Source organism: Equus przewalskii, chromosome 10 (assembly GCF_037783145.1).
Source record: "Equus przewalskii isolate Varuska chromosome 10, EquPr2, whole genome shotgun sequence".
Taxonomy (NCBI): Eukaryota; Metazoa; Chordata; class Mammalia; order Perissodactyla; family Equidae; genus Equus; species Equus przewalskii.
This window is the reverse complement of record NC_091840.1, coordinates 27,890,250-27,910,156: the sequence shown is the minus strand read 5'-3', so window position 1 is coordinate 27,910,156 and position 19,907 is coordinate 27,890,250.

Genomic DNA, 19,907 nt, shown 5'->3' with positions numbered 1-19,907 from the left:
AAATCTATCAGGCAAAACATCCATTTGAATATAATTAAAGATGACCATTTATTGTGGGCTATCCATATCATTTCAGACTCATTTGTCAGAGATAATTTTCAATGGATAATCATGCATATTATAAACTAACTCAGGAAGAGTTGAACTATCTGCTGGCATCTTTAGTCATTAACACTAACCTCAAATGCCTCAATTTTTTCCAATTAATTAAGGTGACAGAGAAGTGCCCTTCCCCTTAATTTTGTTATGGTAACCTACATGGTTTCTCCATTATTATTTTATTCATTTTCTAAATATCGTACCAACAAAATGCTTGTGGCATTCTCACAAAATTATTTGTGGTGTATCTTTAAGGAGTTGGTTAAGACTTAGTCTATTATCTATTTCAGATTATATACCACAAGGTCATGTTTTAGATGGTGCATATTAGGGTTGATTGAGTCTTTAAAGTATAACCCTCACTATCCCCATCATAGTGCCTGTAAGAAGAGAGGGAGAACAGGATCTGTGATTGCCTCTTACATGATGTCCTTGTGTCTAAGGAGGCAGGCTGATGAAAGAGAACATTGACAACTCAGATCAGTTATGCTGCCAGGGCTGGCTTGGAGCTGGAGCGGTATTTCTATTAGTAAGGGTACTTTCAGCTACAAGTAGTAGAAATGTAAGTCATCTTAGCTTAAACAATACAAGAATTTGATTATTTCATAAACCTGCAAGAACGGAGTAGGCTGGTCTTCCGACACGTTTTCAGCAGGACTCCATTTTCCTCCAGTTCTCATGGCTCTGCCCTTTGCTTCTCACATAATCACAAGATGGTTGCCAGCAGCCACTTAGTAATGCCTTCCTTTTTACAGTCTGTGAAGCACATGATACGATGTTTCTCTTTCAATTTGATTTGACCAACTTATATATCTATCCCTGGTCCAGCAACTCTCACCAGGAGACTGACTTGTGCTGATTAATTTAAACCTGGATTCCTAAAGCAAACGCTATCAAGGAGAAAGGAATTGAATTAATTGGCCTAGCCTAATCAGAGCACTTGCCTGGGGGTAGGGTCAAGTTTTAAGACCATATTCTCCTTAAGCCCACCACTAATGACACAGGAGTAGAATAGATATTGGGAGCCGAAGGACAATGCTCAACTGAAAGAATAATATCTTGCCTATGCCTCAGCATCTGGAATCCCTGCGTGGATGTTACAAAAACCAAGGACCCCCTCCTTTGTCTGCTGAGAAGTTCAGGTTACCATATAAAGTACTTCCACAAATAAAATTAAGTCATCTATAATATTAATGCCACCTGCCACGTATGTGTCGCTAGATTATCATAGAAGCAGACTGAAGCAAGTACAATCCTTCTTCTTTTCTTTGGGCAGACTTTGCAGGAACCCTTTTTCCAACCATGTTGAGGTATGCACAGTGACTTGAATATTCTATACTCATTTATCTTTGCTTATATTTGACTCTACTCTTGTAATCAACTGATAGAATCCTTCAAGAGTAGCTCAAGATCTATTTTGTGTGAATTCTTTGATCCTGCAGGCATAGTAGATAACTCCTTTCTTTGTACTAATTCTGCAGCTAAATGTATTTGTCACTGTCCCTACACACTCACAGGATTAGGAGCCATGAGAGGGCAGCAGCCTTATCTTTTTTTTTTTTTAATTTTTGTTTCAATAGGACCTAGCCTAAAGAATGACAGATAGTAGGTGACAAATAATGTGAAATTGAAGAGAAGTTAAAAAAAATGATATGGATTTTAAAATGACATACAAACTTTTGATAACAAATGTCTTGTGTTTTTATGAAAATGGAAGAAGTAATAGTATTAGCAACAGTTAGCATCTGTCTTCTGTCTGAAATTATCCAATTATTTCACTATAACTTTTTCGTTTGGGAATATCGTTCTTACAGGTATAGGTCTGTTCATGATCCCAGTAGGAAGCATTGCTTAGACACTGGAGGAAGATTTAAATTAAGCTCTGCACAACTAAAATGAATCAGTTAAGCCAAATAATTGTATCAATAGGATCACTACCAAAGATTATTAATTGTAGAACATTTTTTATCTGAGAAAATTGTGCGTTTTGGTATAAGATACAGTTGCTTCTTGTTATTTATGGGAGTTATGTATTACAAAGTTGCTGCAAATACTGAATTAGACTAAAGGACCATTGCTCCCAGGGGAAATACTGGGCTAGGTTCCTATGAGCCTCTGGTCACAATATTTTCATCAACTGTTCAGTACCTAACCTTTTTCTTTAATGTGCGCTTCTGTTTAAAGACACATTATTCAATACACATTGTTGATTCATTAACATTGAGCTCCTGGCTGATAGAACTAGTACTCATGCCTGAATGAAGCTTATCTAACACACGTATTTTCTCTATAAGGCAGATCATAGCCTTTTTGGGCTTAGGAGCATGAGACAGCACTTAAGCACTATGCTTGAGGGCTATTTTTAAAATGACTAACAAAAGGCTCAAAAATGTGGCACTAACTAGACCACAGAAAGGATACATGTTTATAATATGAGAGCTGAAACAAGATAGGAGAGCATTGCTTTATTTGACTTCAGGTGGAAACATGGCTGTTGGGTGACTCAAATTTTCAATACTCTGCCCATATCCTCAAATGACTGAGAAAGTGCTGAGTATTGATTTTGGGGTTACAAATAAATTTTAGCAAGTAGGTCGATTCACAAATATGGAATCCGGGAATAATGAGAATCGATTATATCCTCATAATGATAATGTGTATCAAATTGATCCATCAGCAATGTTCTCTCTTGGAAGATAATAGATTTATCATTCATAAAAATTGACTCAATAGTTGTATGGACTAAATTGTTGGTGGGGGCAGCAACAACAGAAAGTGAGAAAATATACTGAGAGTCTATTCTTAGAGCTTGTGTAACCGAAAGTTCAGCCTCTGAACCCGATGCCAATCCAAATAATGAGAACAGAGTCTTGAGTGGAAGAGGAAAGGTTTTTACTATGCCAGGCACAGGGAGCAAAGCAAGGGCTCATGCCTCAAAAATTGCTAGCTCCCCGATGAGGAATGGGTAGGGATTTTTATTTGGGGTTTTGGGTAAGGGAGGGGGCGCATCTAGCTGTGCAGGCTGGCGTTTTCCCACCAGCCTGCATTTGGCCTTGAGAGGCTGCTTGCTGGGATAGGGGCGGGGGGGTCGGGGCGGGAATGGTGAGATAGGAGGATGGTAGGTGGGCATCCGTCGCAGTTGTCTCTTGTCTCGTCTTCCTGTTTGAGGCAGGTTTGAGTGCCAGGAGTGAGGAGTTGAGGTCTGGGAAGCCTCCGCTCCTTGATACTCTTGAGACAGCGGCTTTCCTGGAAACTTGAAGGACACATGATTAGCTGAACTTTAGTGTGGCTCCAACTCCAGGCCACCTGGGCTTTTGACAATTTGTAACTCCCGTTTAGTTGTAAAGCTCAGAGTCCAAGTTTAAAGAAACAGGTATTTACATATGAGTGGAGCTAGAGAAACAGGAAAGGGGGTGGTGGGTTTTAGTTTTAACCCCATATACGCTGGGTTCAATGTGGGGGAACTGATATCAGGGCTGATGTTAAGAGCCTGTAACACTTGGCTTCTCAAGCTACGCAGTCCTCTCCAACATGATTTGTCACTGGAAATACTTTCTTTTCAATTCTCTCTCTGTATAGCTCTTTCCTCTTGTACTTACACAGAAAAAGCTCAGTAACAGACAGAATTAATTTAGATTGTGGCCTAATTTAAAAAATTGTAAGCTCAAGTTTACATCCGCACAATCTAAGAGAGTTGTAAAACAAACAATATTGTAATCTTTTTTTATCACAGGAACAATTAAAATTTATGATTTTAATCTTAAAAGAAAAAAATTTTCTAGCACTTTGAAATGTATGTACTAGCATAACTATTTCTAGAAAACCAAAACTTAGCTGTCAATGTGCTACTCCAATTACAAATAATTACCAGTCCAAGATTTCCACAAGGCAACCCTTTGTTACCATAATCTGGAGTCTTGCATTTACCTAGCTGAACATGATTATATCAGTTTTTAGTACCCCTTTATGCAAACACATGGGAGAAATGTGTCTTAGATTTGTTTGCACCGCACTGCAAAACATTATTCTCTTCTTAGGCATTGTCATACTGCTAATAGCTTTCCTACTTTTTTGGGGTACTAGGAAGCTCTAAATGATTTTAAGAGTATTTCACAATTGTGAAAGATATTCTATTAAATCCTTGTTTGTTTTTATTTTCCCCACAGTTATTTTCCAATTTCACCACTATTGTCTCTTGCTGCAAATGCTTTCCACTCTGTGTTCTATTCTGCGATAAGTTTTTATGTCCACAGCCACAAATCCTTTCTGGAATGAAAATGGACTTCTTTAATTACTTTGATAATATGAAAAGTAATAAAGTAGTGCTTATATTAAAATAGCCAATAAATAACATATTTTAGTCAAATGTGTCCATCATTCTTATTAAAATAGTGATATTTTACTCTGTATAATTTAAAGTCACAGAGTTACAGAATAAGTGAGGATTGGGCTCCAAGTTAGTATGTAAAATATTGAGTATAATCAAAATACACCAATGAAAATTCCTAAGAAACTTGGCCAACAAATAAAGTCCCTGTCTAGCATTAAAGAACCATACTGTATGAAAAATAGCGCTTTTCATCTTGGACTCATGTTACCTCAGGAGATGCTGGCACCAGCAGATTCACTGGGACTTATGGAAGAAATATCTGATTCATAGCTCTCAACTCAAGAGGATTTATGGATATAGGTTCATTAAGTGGAATGGCAGAAAGAGTTGCTCGTAACATTTAAGTTGTTATTTCACTTTCTCCCTTTGAATCACTGTAAATTAAATATATACACATTAAATATATATGATTTGGATCATATATCATATATGCAATGATCTGCCTAATATATAATCTAGAGCATATATCTTTATATATACACACACACACACACACACACACATATATATAATCACTAAAATGTACATTCCATGAGAGGAAGGATTTTTTTGTGATTTTAATAACGTGTCCTCCACAGTGCCTGTCACATAGTGGGTACTCAAATATTTTTAAATATATGAGTGCAATTCTCCCTATATAAAAGTTTATGCCTACACAAAACTTAATAAATTATTTTCCAGTCCCATTGCATGAAGAGAATTGAATAGCCATATTTAAAATCTGTTGTTTAATAGTTTAAACATATTCAGAACAAAAAGAGGCAAACCAGAATACATTGACCTGACTATACTAAAAGTTGCCATCTTTCACATAGTTTTTATCTACCAAATATGCCGTCGGAGAAATCACTTAGATGATCCCATCCTCGTAGAGTTAGCCTTGCACTTTTAGACGTATTTATAGAAAAAACAACTTCATGACCTTGAGCTAGACAAAGAGTTCTTAGATATGACACCAAAAGCATAACTAGAAAAGAAAAAAGTATATATGATAAATTGGACCAGGGAAACTATTTTCAAATCACATATCCAGCAAAAGACTTGTATCAAAAATATTAAAGATCTCTCCAAACTCAACAGAAAGAAAACAAACAAAGTTGAACATAAATAGGCCAACAACATATGGAAAGAGAAGAACAAAGTTGGAGGAATGACACTACCTGATGCCAAGACTTACTATAAAGCTACAGTAATAAAGACAGTGTGTTATTGGTGAAAGACTAGATCAATGAAACAGAATAGAGAGCCCAGAAGTAGGCCCATGTAAATATAGTCAACTGATCTTTGTCAAAGGAGCAAAAGCAGTACAATAGAACAAAGTCTCTTCAACAAATAGTGCTGGAACAAATGGACATCCACATGCAAAAAGATTAATCTAGACACAGACATTACACCCTCCATAAAAATCAACTCACAATGGATCACAGATCCAAATGTAAACCCCAAAATTGTAAAATCTCCTAGAAGATAACAGGAGAAAACCTAGATGACCTTGGTTGCAGCAATGACTTTTTAGATACAACAACAAAGGCACAATCCATGAAAGAAATAACTGATAAACTTGACTTCATTAAAATTAAAAACTTCTGTTCTGTGAGAGAAAATATCAAGAGAATCAGAAGATAAGCCAGACTGGAAGAAAATATTTACAAAAAACACATGTGATAAAGGGTCACTATCCAAAATATACAAAGAACTCCTAAAACTCAACAATAAGAAAACAAAAAATCAGATTAAAAAATGGGCCAAAGACCTTAACAAACTTCACCAAAGTTGATATACAGATGGCAAAAAAAGCACATGAAAAGATGCTCCACATCATATGTCATCAGAGAATTGCAAATTAAAACAATAATGAGATATCACTACATTCCTATTAGAATAGCCAAAATCTGGAACACTAACAGCATCAAATGCTGGTGAGGATGTAGAGCAACAGTAACTACCATTCATTGCTGGTAGAAATGCAAAATGGTACACTTTAGAAGACTGTTTGGAGGTTTGTTACAGAACTAAACATACTCTTGCCGTACATCCAGCAATTGCACTCCTTGGTGTTAACCTAAAGGACTGAAAACTTATGTCCACACAAAAATCTGCACATACATGTTTTTAGCAGCTTTATTCATAATTGCCAAAATTTGGAAGCAACCAAGTTGTCCTAGATGGTGTCCAGATGGCGGCATAGGCAGACTCTGAACCCACCTCCTCCCATGGACACAACAAATCTACCACTACTCTTGGAACAATTACCCCTGAGAAATAACTGAAAACTGGATAAAAAGAAGCCCTGCAACAAGAGACAGTGCTGATTGAGGTGGAAGAGGTAGAAATTCCTCTCTGGAGAGAAAAAAAGCCACCTTGGAGCCACAGTGCTTCATGGCCAGCCAGGAGCAATAGTAACATATGCAGCCTTCCCTGGAGGAGCAGGGGGCCTGAGTGGGAAAGTGTTACTGCTGTAAGCAGCTTTTGGATTCAGCACAACTGAAATAAGTATCATAATATATGACTTTGCTGGCTATTAACTACAGTGGAGAATGCCCCCAGAAAAGCTATTGGACGTAAAGGGAAAATGAGCCCGCTTTAAAGGGCATACACACAAATTCACCCATTTCAGAAAGCAACCTAAAATCACCAGAAAGGAAGATTCACAGTCCTTTGGTGAAAAGAGATTCAATTGATAGGCTCTGGGTGCATCTGGGTGAGAGGTGAGACCTCAGCAGGGCCTGAGACATTGGTGGCAGCCAATATTGTGACCTAGTACAGATGTGCTGATACAGATGCTGACAGACACCATTGGAGTCACTCCCCTGTTCTGTTAGCCCAGGGGTCTGCACTACCTACTACAGTACTAATTTAATCCAGTACAGTCAGGGCAGGCAGCACACCCTAGGGACAGGTCCCACCCCCAAGAAACCCTCCAGGAACTGGTGGGCCCATATAGGTGGGGTGCCTGGAACTTCTGCAACTGGGCAAGTAGGTCTGCCTCTGTGGGCCAGGACATGCACAAGTAGCCAGTGGAGTGTGTGGAGCATCAGTGGAGTGTGTGGGGCCTCTGCAGTGGGGTGACTGGGTCCACTTCAGCGGATCAGGGCATGCACATGGGGCAGGACCATGTTGATGGGGTGTGTGGCCCTTTGGGGGTTACGGCTTGTCAGCTGCAGCAGACTTGTGCTTTTTAAACAGCCAAATAGGGGATTGGCACCAACTTCCAAAGCCTGAAACAATTGGGTGCTCCCATGCCTAGGGTGAGCTCAACTCAGCTGAAGTCCTGAGAGAGCCAACAGCAACCTTGCAGGCTATAGGCCATCAGCAATTGTAAGCCCCTGAGCCTTGCAACCAACCATGCTGGGGGCCTGCCCACTTAGCAGAAAAATTGCAACAGGAATGTGCTGTTAGACCTCAGCCAACTGTGCTAGGACTCCCTATGCCCAATAAAGTGACTGAAGGGCCCATAGCAGCTGCACACAGCTGAGAATTACAACCAGCCAGCCAGGAGTACAGCCTAGCCTCCCTGGACACCTGCAGCAAGAGCAACCCTGCCACAACAGAAAGACATGGGTGGCCCACACAGGAGACACTCCTGGAACATTTTAAACTGGTGATGAGAGGGAAGCACACTGCTGGGCTTCATTAGGCATTTCTTACATAAAGCTACCTCTCCAAGATTGGGAGATATAGCTAACCTACCTAAGACATAGATATAAGCACAGAGAAAGAGGCAAAATGAGGAGACAAAGGAATATGTTCCAAGTAAGGGAATAGGACAAAACCCCAGAAAATGAACTAAACAGAAGAAAGATAAAGAATCTACCTGACAAAGAGTACAAACTAAAAGTCAAAAGGATGCTCACTGATCTTGGGAGAAGAATGGATGAACTCAGTGAGAACATCAACAAAGAATTGGAAAATATAAAAAAGAATCAATCAGAAATGAAGAATACAAAACTGGGAATGAAAAATTCACTAGAGGGACTCAATAGCAGAGTAGATCATACAGAAGGATAGATGAATGAGCTGGATGAAAGACTGGAAGAAATCATCCAAGATCAACATTTAAAAGAACAAAGAATTTAAAAGAATGAGGACTGTCTAAGGGACCTCAGAGACAACATCAAGCACCCTAACATTTGTATTATAGGTGTCCCAGAGGGAGAAGAGAGAGACAAAGAGGCAGAGAATCTATTTGAAGAAATAATAGGTGAAAAATTTCCTAACTTAAGGAAGAAAACAGACATCCAGGTACAGGAAGCAGAGAGAGTACCAAACAAGATAAACCCAAAGAGGCCCACACCAAGACACATTATTACTAAAATGTCAAGAGCTAAAGATAGAGAATCCTAAAAGCTGCAAAAGAAAGGCAATAAGTGACATACAAAGGAAACCTCATAAGATTATCAGCTGACTTCTCAGCAGGAACTTTACAGGCTAGAAGGGAGTGGCACAATATATTTAAAGTGCTGAAAGGAAAAAATCTATAGCCAAGAATATTCTACCTGGCAAGGTTATCATTCAAGATGGAAGGAGAGATAAAGAGTTTCCCAGACAACCAAAAACTAAAGGAGTTTATCACCAAGAAACCAGCCTTACAAGAAATACTAAAGGGACCTATCTAAGTGAAAAAGAGAAGACCACAAATAGGGATAAGAAAATTATCACAAAAAAGACCCAACAACAATAAAATCACTGATAAAGGCAAATATGCAGTAAAGGTAGCAGATCAACCGCCTATGATGCTAATATGAAAGTCAAAAGACAAAAGTACTAAAATTATCTATTTCTATGATAACAGGGTAATGGATACACATGCACAAAAAAAAGAGGTTATATATATCAAAAGCATACAATGTGCGAAAAGGATAATAAAAGAGTAGAGCTTTTAGAAAGAGGTCAAACTGAAGAGACCATCAACTTAATATTGATTGCTATATACATAGGTTATTGTATATGAACCTCATGGTAATCACAAACCAGAAACCCATAATAAGTACACAAAAAATTACAAGAAAGTAATCCATGCATAATACTAAACAAAGGCATCAGACCACAAGAGAAGAGAGCAAGAGAAGAAGAAAGGAACAGAGAAGAACTACTAAAACACCCAGAAAAAAGTGACTAAATAGCAGTAAGTACTCACTTATAAATAGCTACTGTAAACGTCAATGGACTAAATGCTGCAGTCTAAAAGGCATAGGGTGGCCAATTGGATTAAAAAAACACAAGGCCCATATATGTGCTGCATACTAGACACACACTTCAGACCTAAAGATGCTTACAAACTGAAACTGGAGGGATGGAAAAAGATATTCCATGGAAATGGCAATGGAAAGAAAGCTGGAGTAGCAGTACTTATGCCAGACAAAATAGACTTAAAAACTGTAACAAGAGATGAAGGGCACTACATAATGATAAAGGGAACGATCCAACAAAAGGATATAAGACTTGTAAATGTCTATGCACCTGACAGAGGAGCATGTAAATATATAAAGCAATTATTAACACATAAAAGGAGAAATAGACAGTAACACAATAATAGTAGGGGACTTTAACACTCCACTTATACCAATGGGTAGATCATCCAAACAGAAGATCAATAAGGAAACATTGGCCTTAAATGACACATTAAACCAGATGGACCCAGTAGATTTACACAGACCATTCCACCCCAAAACTGCGGAAAACACATTCTTTTCAAATTCTCCAGGATAGATCATATATTAGGCCACCAAAAACGTCTCAATAAATTTAAGAAGGTTGAAATAATACCAGCATATTCTCTGACCACAACGGTATGAAACTGGAACTCAACTATAGGAAGAAAATTGGAAAAGCCACAAATATGTGGAGATTAAACAAAATGTTACTGAACAATGATTGGGTCAGTGAATAAATCAAAGGAGAAATCAAAAAATATCTGGAGACAAATGAAAATATGACATGCCAAAATTTATGGGAAATAAGAAAAGCAGTTCTAAGAGGGAAATTTATAACAATACAGGCCTACCTCTACAAACAAAAAAAATCTCAAATAAACAATATAAATGTGCATCTAACGAAACTGGAAAAAGAAGAAAAAAAGCCAAAAATCAGTAGAAGGAAGGAAATAATAAAAATCAGATCAGAAAAAAATGAAGTAGAGACCAAAAAGAATAGAAAAAAATCAATGAAACCAAGAGTTTGTTCTTTGAAAAGATAATCAAAATTGACAAACCTTTAGCTAGATTCATCAAGAAAAAAAGAGAGAAGGCTCAAATAAATAAAATCAGAAATAAAAGAGGAGAAATTACAATGGACACCTCAGAAATACAAAAGATTATATGAGAATACTACAAAAAGCTACACACTGACAAATTGGATGATGGCGAAGAAATGGATAATTCCTTAGACTCATACAACCTTCTAAAACTGAATCAAGAAGAAATAGAGAATTTTAACAGATCAATCACCAGTAAGGAGATCAAAACAGTAATCAAAAACCTCCCAAAAAATAAAAGTCCTGAACCAGATGGCTTCCCTGGTGAATTCCACCAAACATTAAAAGAAGACTTAATACCTATCCTTCTCAAACTCTTCCAAAGTATTGAAGAAGAGAGGAGGCTTCCTACCTTATCCTATGAAGCCAACATCACCCTGATACCCAAACCAGACAAGGACAACACACAAAGGAAAATTACAGGCTAATACCACTGATGAACATTGATGCAAAAATCCTCAATAAAACACTAGCAAATCACATACAACAATACATTAAAAAGATCATACACCAGGATCAAGTGGGATTTATTCCAGGGATGCAGGGATGGTTCAACATCTGCAAATCAATGTGATAGACTAGGTTCACAAAATGAAGAATAAAAATCACTTGATCATCTCTATAGATGCAGACAAAGCATTTGACAAGACACAGCATCCATTTATGATAAAAATTCTGAATAAAATGAGTATAGAAGGAAAGTACCTCAACATAATAAAGGCCATATATGCTAAACCCACAGCTAATATAATTCTCAATAGAGAAAAACTGAAAGCTATCCCTCTAAGAACAGGAACCAGACAAGGATGCCCACTTTCACCACTCTTCTTTAACATAGTATTGGAAGTCCTAGCCAGAGCAATCAGGCAAGAAAAAGAAAGAAAAGGGATCCAAATTGGAAAGGAAGAATTAAAACTGTCACTATTTGCAGATGACATAATTTTATATAGAGAAAACCCTAAAGAATCCACCAAAAAATTTTAGAAATAAATTAATATGGTAAAGTTGCAGGATACAAAATCAACATACAAAAATCAGTTGCATTTCTATACACTAACAACGAAGTATCAGAAAGAGAAATTAAGAATACAATCCCGAGTGTGGGACCCGTGGCTGAGTGGTTAAAGTTCTGTGTGTACCACTTCAGCAGCCCATATTTGCAGGTTCAGATCCCAGGTGAGGACTACTACGCTCATCAGCCATGCTGTGGAGTCATCCCACTACAAAGTGGAGGAAGATTGGGGTGGATGTTGGCTCAGGGTTGTCCTCCTCAAGCAAAAATAAAGGACGCAGGGCCAGCCTGGTGGCATAGTGGTTAAGTTTGCATGCTCCACTTCAATGGCCCAGGATTCACAGGTTCAGATCCAAGGCACAGACCTAGCACTGCTTATCCAGCCACACTGTGGTGGCATCCCGCATAAAATAGAGGAAGATTGGCACAGACATTAGCTCAGTGACAATCTTCCTCAAGCAAAAAGAGGAAAATTGGCAACAGATGTTAGCTCAGGACAAATGTTTCACACACACATGCACAAAAAAATACAATCTCCTTTACAATTGCAACAAAAAGAATAAAATACCTGGGAATAAACTTAACCAAGGAGGTGAAAGACCTGTACACTGAAAACTCTAAAACATTGATGAAATAAATTGAAGAAGACACAAAGAATTGGAAAGATATTCCGTGCTCTTGGATTGGAAGAATTAGCATAGTTAAAATGTCCATCCTTCCTAAAGAAATCTGCAGATTCAATGCAATCTCTATCAAAGTGCCAACCGCAATTTTCACAGAAATTGAACAAAGAATACTAAAATTTATATGGAAAAACAAAAGATCCCGAATAACCAAAGGATTCCTGAGAAAAAAGATCAAAGCTGGAGGTATCACACTCCCTGATTTCAAAATATGCTACAAAGCTATAGTAACCAAAACAGCATGGTACCAACACAAGAACAGACACACAGATCAATGGAACAGAGTCAAGAGCCCAGAAATAAAACCATGCATCAATGGACAGCTAATTTTCAACTAGGGAGCCAAGAGCATACAATGGAGAAAGGAAAGTCTCTTCAATAAATGGTGTTGGGAAAACAGTACAGCCACATGCAAAAGAAGGAAAGTAGACCTTTATCTTACACCATACACACAAATCAACTCAAAATGGGTTAAAGATTTGAATGTAATACTTGAAACTTGAAAATTCTAGAAGAAAACATAGGCAGTACACTCTTCAACATCAGCCCAGCAGCATATTTTCAAGTACCATGTCTGACCAGGCAAGGAAAACAAAAGGAAACATAAACAAATGGGACTACATCAAACTAAAAAGCTTCTGCACAGCAAAGGAAACCATCAACAAAATGAAAAGACAACCTAACAATTGGGAGAAGATATTTGCAAACCATACATCTAATAAGGGGTTAATATCCAAAATATATTAAGGACTCATACATCTCAACAACAAAAAAACTAACTACCCAATTAAAAACTAGGCAAAAGATCTGAACAGACATTTCTCCAAAGAAGATATACAGATGGCCAATAGGCACATGTAAAGACGTTAACATCTCTAATTATCAGGGAAATGCAAATCAAAACTACAATGAAATATTACCTCACACCTGTGAGAATGGCCATAATGAACAAGACAGGAAATACCAAGTATTGGAGAGGATGTGGAGAGAAGGGAACTCTCATACACTACTGGTGGGAGTGCAAACTGGTGCAGCCGATATGGAAAACAGTATGGAGATTCCTCAAACAATTAAGAATAGAAATACCATATGATCCAGCTGTTCCACTGCGGGGTATTTATCCAAAGAATATGAAAACTCAAATGTGTAAAGATATATGCACCCCTATGTTCATTTCACCATTATTCACTACAGCCAAGACTTGGAAGCAACTTAGGTGCCCATCAAGGGATGAATGAATAAAGATGATGTAGGATATATACACAATGGAGTGCTACTCAGCCATAAAAAATTATGAAATCTGGCCACTTGTGACAACATGGATGGGCCTTGAGGGTATTATGTTAAGCGGAGTAAGTCAGGGGGAAAAAGTTAAATACTGTATGATCTCATTCATAAGTAGAAGATAAAAACAACAACAAATATACACAGAGACAGAGATTGGATTGGTGGTTACCAGAGTGGAAGGCGGCAGGAAGAAGGGCAAAAGGGGTGATTAGGCACATGTATCTGGTGATGGATTATAATTAGTCTTTGGGCGGTGGATATGATGTAATCTGCACAGGAAGTGAAATATAATGATGTACACCCAAAATTTATATAATAATATAAACCAATGTTACTGCAATAAAAAAAGATGTCCTTCAGTATGTAAATAGATATTTAAATTGTAGTACATTCAGACAATGGTATATTATTCAGGGCTAAAATGAAATTAGCAGTTAAGCCATGAAAAGACATGGAGAACCTTAAATGCATACTAGCAACTGAAAGAAGCCAATGTGAAAAGGCTATACACGGTATGATTTCAACTATATGACATTCTGGAAAAGGCAAAACTATCAATACAGTAAAAAGATCAGTGGTGGAGCAGGGGAGGAGAGATGAACAGGCAAAGCATAGAGGATTTTTAGGGCAGTGAAAATACTCTCTATGACATTCTGATGGATATATGTCATTATTCTTTTGTCCAAACCCGTAGAATGTACAACACCAAGAGTGAACCCAAAGGAAGACTATGGCCTTAGGGTAATTATGATATGTTAATGCAGATTCATCCTTGGTAAATGATGTTGATAATGAGAGAGGCCATGCCTATGTTGGGGCAGGGTTTATATGGGGAATCTCTCTGTACCATCCTCTCAATTTTGCTCTAAACCTAAGACTACTCTAAAAAAATAAATTCTTTTTAAAAATAGGCAAAAGATTTGGGCACGCACTTTACTAAAAAAGATATATGGATGGCAAATAAGCACATGAAAAAAAATGTTCGACAGCATTAACCATTAGGGCTTCATAAATTAAACCACAACAAGGTACAATGACAGACCTATAAGAATGGCTTTGAAACACAAGACAAAACAAAACTAACAATACAAAGTCCTGGCAATGGTGGAAGAGATGCATAGGCCAAGGGATGCAGAAGGGGCACAGAGGCTCCATGCCCTCTCCAGGTGAGCCATTCTCCCAGTACCTCCATCTGTTCACTAGCCTGGAAGCTCTCTGAACCTCATCCTTTTGAGTTTTTATGGAGGCTTCATTACATGGGCATGATTGATTAACTCATTGGCCATCTGTGATTGAATTCAATCCCCAGCCCCTTTCCCCTCCCTGGATGTCAGGGTGGTGGGACTGAAAGTTCCAATCCTTCTATCACATGATTGACACCACTGACAAACAACCTCTATCCTTAGCTGCTTTCCAAAAGTCACCCTATTAGCATAACAAAAAACACTTCTATTGCTCTCATCCCTTAGGAAATTCCAAGGGTTTTAGGAGCTCTGTGCCAGAAAATGGGGATTAAGACCAAATATGCTTTTCTTCTTACAAATCACAGTATCACAACCAGTTTTGTTGGTTTACTTATGAGGTTAAACATACACCTACCACATGATCTAGCAACCCCATTTTTAGGTATTTATCCAAGAAAAATAGAAATTTGTCACACAAAAACTTCTACACAAATACTTATAGCATGTCTATTAACAATTGCGAAACACTAGAGACTACCCAAAGGTCCTTCAAGGATGAATGCATAAACAAACTGTGATATAGTCATGCAATGGAACACTATGAAGCAATAAAAATGCAATAACTTGGAAGAATCTAAGTCATTATGTTGAGTAGAAGAAGCTAGTCTTAAAAAGCCACATACTATATGATTCCATTTACATGCCCTTCTGAAAAAGCAAAAGTATGGAGTCAGAGAGCAGATTGGTAGTTGTTAGGGGCTAGAGGTGGAGGAAGGCTGTGACCATGATATGGAGCATGAGGAAGTGGTGTGGGGTGATGAAATCATTCTGTATCCATTTGCAGTGATAGATACACAAATCTATACACATGTTAAAATTCATAGAGCCATATGCACACCAAAAAGTCAATTTTACTAACATAGGACTTCAAAAAAAACACTGTAAGAGCATCTTTGGAAAAGTAGGGCTTCACTTGGATTAAAACTAAGGAGAAAGCTTTCCCCATGAGTTTGCTTTAAGAGAACACTGTGTGCTGAAATGAACCACATGCAAGTACATTCGTATGGGACTGGGATGTCTCGAAGTTCACCAACCAGGCATATAATGCAATCAAATTTATGTTAATGACTATTGGTAGCTCCAGGTTGTCTTCTGCTCCTATTGGAATTTCAGTCCCTGCAGAGACTACCTTTTTTCCTCAACTATCTCTAACCATCCATGTTTTCACTTAGGTAGCTGTTCTAGTGGTCGCTGAGAGTCGACACTGGTTATGTCAGGGCTCAAGTGTGGGCTGCATGAAGATGAAGTGCATTCTAGCCTGATTGCAATTGTATCCACAGTGTTGCAGTCAATGTCCTGCTATCAATGTAGCTGGATCATGGCGGATTCCAAAAGGTGTCCCACTAAGACCCTGGAACGGTGAGATTTGGACTGGCTCCTCCCTCCCTACAGTTACACAAGGGCCCTGTCATCCCCCCTGTAGTCTGCTTTCTGCTGCCTTCTGCACCCCCGCCATAATTCCATGAGATATGATTGCATATGCACAAACGCCAATCCTGATCAAAGATCTCTTTTATTTCTCCTAAAAGGCTTCTCAGACACTGTGTCCTTCAATGACTATAAATCATGGCTTGAAATTTGGGATATCAGCTAATTCCACTACAAATACAATAGCAAATTTTGTATAATTGCTTTTAATAATATCCCTCACTGTCAACTGAGAATGTACCTAACATTAAAACAGAATTCAGGGCAATTGACACAAAGAAATAACTCTGTGATCACACAGTTTTGTCAAATATAACATTTTTAGAATATTGAGAAGAATGAATAGATTTCATATTTTTCAGGCAATTCTCCTGGACAACTTATCACTGAAATTTGAGTGAGGGTTGGGCAGTGGCAGTGGGGAATTTGAAATCACATGTTCTGAGAAGGATCTGGAGCATAGATTGACTATAGGGCTGGTTAGAGAGGCAGTCATATTCTTTCAGAAATAATCCAAAAAAAATTGTGGCAACCCCATCTCAACAGAGATGAATACAGAAAGATATGAATGGCAGATTCATGATTCTATTTAGAAATTAACCACTAAGCCCCCAAAAGTTACCTCAGAATTAGCAAAATGTTTCATGGAATATTAGAGATTGGTACAGCATAATGATTAAGAAATAAAGCTGTGGATTCCATCAGACCTGAGTTGGAATTGAGTCCCAGATGCTCATTTGCTAAATTAATGTTTTAGCTAGATTACCTTGGCAATGGGTTAATTGCTTTCTGTCCCACTCTCCCTCTGTGTAGTGGCAATAACAGTAATAACTACCACCTAGGTCAGTTAAGATTTCTTTGAAATATGCACATAAAGTGGTTCACATAATGCTTTGGATGAAATAAATACGAGCAAATACCAATAACATTTTACAAACATACATTCAGAGTTCTGTGATCAGATTAGTTTGGGAAATATTGGGGTAAATTAAACAGGCTTCAAAAACATAGTTTTCGTAACCTTTAAAATATCAACGCGCATTGTAAATTTATAGAAGGGTGGTAATGTGCAGCATTTCTCAAAATAATTTGAACGTAGAACCCTTATTTCTCAGAGCATCCCAAAAGAGCTAGTGTGTCACAGAACTTTCTTTAATACTTACTATTGAATGCTCTAAGAGCTTGCCATATATTTTTATAATGGTAGCCATTTTGATTTAGCAGTTTTGATACAGCCATTTTTATGCAAAGGATATTTTCATATAAAGCATTGACATAATTACATCAAAATGACTCTTTTTTCTTCATTACTAGATAATGTACACAGCACATAGCTCTGACCCTCATCCATTACCATGTCCACTTTCTGCTCATTTCCATGTCATTTCAGAATTTGTGTCTATATTAATTTTATTAACCAGAAAAATGTGTTGTCTATTTTTGATGGGGCCATGTGATCTCAGTTCTTTATCCTAAAGCCATCATTTTAAAGTATATTTACAGCATTGTATTTTATTGAAACAACTGGAAAAATAATTAATTGGAGATTGACTATACAGTTGACAGCTGGGTTTAAGGGATCTCGTTATGGACCCACAATGCCTCCCCTGTTTCTACTCCAATGCCTAAGATAGAGTCAATCAAACAAAATTACCACAATTAAAAAGCTTACAAAAAGCAGATTAATTTGTCGTCAGGATTTTCAAAGAGAAAGCAAAATAAATTCCATTAGTATTCTGAAATTATGGTTGGAAAGTAAATAAGTATGACCATCATAATATTCATAAAGTAGTTAGTAAAAGTGAGAGGCAAAATCACTCAGAAGATCAGAGAATTGTTAGAAAACGAGCAAGGATTCTGCTTAAAATGATTGAAGAGCTTTTCTGAGTTAAGCTGGTCTAGTACACAGGTCGTTTGCTTGTGCACAGTTTGACCTGGGTGTTGGCTAACTACTACAGCCTCCCTCCCATCTCTGACCAAACCTCCTCGCTGACCGCTACCCATGTCACTGAGACTCATCCTCATTCTTCTCCCTAACCCACACGATTCCTTGGCCCTAATTGTCTGTGGCCCAATCTTATTTTCAGTTCTACACTAGGGCCAGGAGGCAGGTTTGGCAATGGGAAGAGGCTCAGGGATTGGTGAAGATCTCAATTTTACAGCCATGCGTTGCTTAACGACAGGGGTACATTCTGAGAAATGCGTCCTTAGGGATTTTGTCCTTGTGTGAATGTCATAGAATACACTTACACAAACCCAGGTGGTCTAGCCTACTACACACCTGGGCTATATGGTGCTAATCTTATGGGACCGCTGTCGTGTATGCAGTCTGTCATTGACTGACACATCCTTAGTCCATGCAGACTGTATGTCCTGATTTCTGTGGGACCACATTTTCCTGTTGTTTTCTTATATTTCTTTGATAACTACTTTTCAGATTCCTTTGCCAGTTCATTCTCCTTGACCTAATTTTCAATTGTTAGTGTTTTTTAAAAGTTAGTCCTAGATCTTAGGTTCAAGGACACAAGTATTCACAAAGCACAAGAGAAATGCGGAGAAATTCAGATTGCCACTATACCACCTCACATCCTTTCTAGTCACGTTAGGAAATACGGGCCATATATAATCTATGAGAAATCTAAGTGATGTATGTGTGTATTACCTACTCAAAAAAGAACAAAACTTCTCCATTTTATTAGTGACATAATTTAGGTGACACTTTCCATGGAGCTATGCTCATAGATCCATAGATTTCAGATTTATTTATCTTAAGCCAACCTAGGAAGACCAGCTAAATGCCCTGAAAGCATTACCTAGATAAGGACTTACCAGTTAGTAAATAGTACTAGTATGCTTGCTAGGAAGTCTGTCATTAGCATATTTACAATGAGATCTGATGAGATGTCTTTTCTTTCTTTCTTGAGGAGTCCCCCAGCAACAGATGGCAGGCCTGCTGCTAACCTCTTTCTCCTTATCTGCTTAGTCCTGGTGTGAGGATGAGCAAGTTGCTCAAGTTCTCTGTGCCTCAGTTTCCTCTTCTGCAAACTAGAGGTAATAATAACAGTTTCCTCATAGCATTGTGAGGATGAAATGACTAGCACATGTGAGGTTTTGGAAGAATGCCTGGCATCTGGTAAATGCCCTGTAAGAGTCGATATTATCATAGCTCCCGTCTAAATCTCTCCTCTTAGTTTCAGCTCCACACATACAACTCTCTGCTTAAACACTTCACTTGGATATTTCATAGGGATTTCAAACTCAGGTACAAAACTGAGTTCATAACCTCTTCCCTCAGCTCCCAACCCCACCTCAGGTGCTGCTTTTGAAAACAATATTAGTTCTATTATAGAATAATACTGCCATTCATATAATAGCTCTTGAAAGAAACCCAGCAATCCTCCAAGACTCCTTCTTTTTCCATATACCCTGATACTCAATTTCTGTAGATGGTTACTGCTCAAATAGGTCCACTTCTCCAATTCCTTTACCAACACCCAATCTGGGCTCGCTT